The 2,500-nt window shown below is 38.6% G+C and overlaps 1 protein-coding gene across 1 annotated transcript in view; it reads right to left on the bottom strand.

Moving 5' to 3' along the window:
* Positions 1-60, bottom strand: part of LOC120566837 (zinc-binding protein A33-like) — a 23,080-nt gene extending 23,020 nt beyond the window's left edge. The window contains exon 1 of the mRNA XM_039813495.1: positions 1-60. This exon is cut by the window's left edge and continues 1,859 nt beyond it. The gene's annotated coding sequence lies outside the window, so the exon portion shown is untranslated.
* Positions 61-2,500: the final 2,440 nt, after the last annotated feature.

The raw sequence follows: 2,500 nt of genomic DNA on the forward strand, positions 1-2,500 counted from the left end.
TGCAGCTCCAGTGGTCTTGCTCGGCGCCATGCGTGCCCTACTACACCCCGCAATGCCACACAACGGCATTCAATGCCTCGCCACACCCCCCAACACCCTGCATCGCACCGCTACACCCTGAACTGCTACAACTATTATTTCTAGTCATAGTTCCACTATCTTTATTGTTACTATAACTGTAGTCTTGCTTTGCCAGACCCTCTTCCAAAGTGCGCTTGAGGAGGGTCTGTCTACTCCAGACAGCATTCCTGGATGGGAGAACAACGTGCTCTGGTTTATTGGCATTTCTTTAAACCAATCAGAATCATAGTGGGCGGGGCTACGGTGCCTCTGCTAAATAGTCTCAGGAATTAACTGGTTCTGGTGGAACATGTGGACGTTCAAAAGTAGTTTTAGTCGTGCAACAGAAAACTCAGATTGAACAGATAGTCTAGCTGGCTGTCTGGATTTACCCTGCAGTAGTGTTAATTTTGTCAGACGAGACGAGACTAAATATGTTTGTCAACGACCTTTTTTTCCATGACTAAGACGAGACGTTGACGAGACTGCGCCAATGTCCAAAAACGCTGACTAAGACTAAATTAACATGCATTATTGTTGACGAAAAAAGACGAGACTAAAATGTTTTGCATAAAATAAAAACTAAAATAAAATCTCTCTTCATTTTCGTCTACAATCGTCTCTACTTTTTCATCATGATATAGAATATTCAGCTGTTACTGAGACCCGGTGCTACGGCACCGACAGGGGCCCTAACAACCGTTATCTACCGGACCTAGCTAATAGCAACGCAGATTTTGGTGCCACTTAAATGCCTGTGCTTCTCTCTGATGCTCCTAAACGGACGTTAGAGTCAACCGAAACATCGCTGCACGGGACGCTAGTTAACACTACACTTGGCAGCAGGTAACGTTAGCATACCGTTAGTTAACACTACACTTGGCAGCAGGTAACGTTAGCATACCGTTAGCTAGCAGTTTAATGCTGACAGCTAAACGGTGTAAAGGTGTGTCTCTATTTGTAGGATTCCAACACGAGACGTACGACGGTCTGCAGCTGCCGTTGTCTGAAAAACAACACATATGTTGCGTTCACTTGAAATACGCCTCGCCAGTTTCGTGCTGCATTTATTTTATTGTAAAATATCCTTTAACCATGCAGTGGTTGTTTATGTCGTTTAGCAGGAATTTACAGGTGAAATAAGGAAGAGGCTCAACATTTATATAACTTTATATAATTTATTTATTTTTATAACTATTTGACTGAAATGGTTATCAGAAATAATTTATTTAAAAAAAGACTAAAATGTTTTGATTAAAACTTGACTAAAATGGCGAGACTTTTAGTCGACTAAAACTTGACTAACAAAAAATGTTGGCACAAGACTAAGACTAAATTAAAAATAGGTGACAAAATTAACACTACCCTGCAGAGATCTGAGGACCAGTTAACCATAGTCCTCACAAATCCACCGGAGGTTAGAACCCCGACACAGAGACAGAGGAAGGGGACGGACATCCGGCCTAAAGAGTGAAATCCGGCAGATTTTCCGGCGACAATGGAGCAATCTCGGAAGTGGACCGTCAAGGATATAGACTACTAATAACTGCCACTGTTCATCATTCCAACTGCTATAATTATATATATATATATATATATATATATATATATAATTATTATGAATCATATTTCTATATCTGTATCAGTGTCTGTGTCCCAACCAGCAGCGACAATCCAATTTATAATTGTCATTCAGCATGTTAGACACACGGAGAACAAAATTCTCTGTCAGGACCAGCAATATGGCAGTGGCAGTAATTCATTATCCTATGATTAAATAAAAGATAAGGTTTAAATATAGAATAAATAAGATAATAATTAAAATCAGTTCTTTAAAAACAATCAAAGCGACAAATATTTCAGGGCATCAGCGGTCCATAAGGTAAAGTGCATACAGTCCTTTAGGATGTATACAGTCCTTTAGGATGTATACAGTTATTTAGGATGTATACAGTTCTTTAGGATGCATACAGTTCTTTAGGATGTATACAGTCCTTTAGGATGCATACAGTTCTTTAGGATGCATACAGTTCTTTAGGATGCATACAGTCCTTTAGGATGTATACAGTTCTTTAGGATGTATACAGTTCTTTAGGATGCATACAATTCTTTAGGATGTATACAGTTCTTTAGGATATATACAGTTCTTTAGGATGTATACAGTTCTTTAGGATGCATACAGTTCTTTAGGATATATACAGTTCTTTAGGATGTATACAGTTCTTTAGAATGTATACAGGTCTTTAGAATGTATACAGGTCTTTAGAATGTATACAGGTCTTTAGAATGTATATAGTTCTTTAGAATGTATACAGGTCTTTAGAATGTATACAGGTCTTTAGAATGTATACAGGTCTTTAGGATGCATACAGGTCTTTAGGATGCATACAGGTCTTTAGAATGCATACAGGTCTTTAGAATGTATACAGGTCTTTAGGAT

This window comes from Perca fluviatilis, chromosome 10 (genome assembly GCF_010015445.1).
Source record: "Perca fluviatilis chromosome 10, GENO_Pfluv_1.0, whole genome shotgun sequence".
Taxonomy (NCBI): domain Eukaryota; kingdom Metazoa; phylum Chordata; class Actinopteri; order Perciformes; family Percidae; genus Perca; species Perca fluviatilis.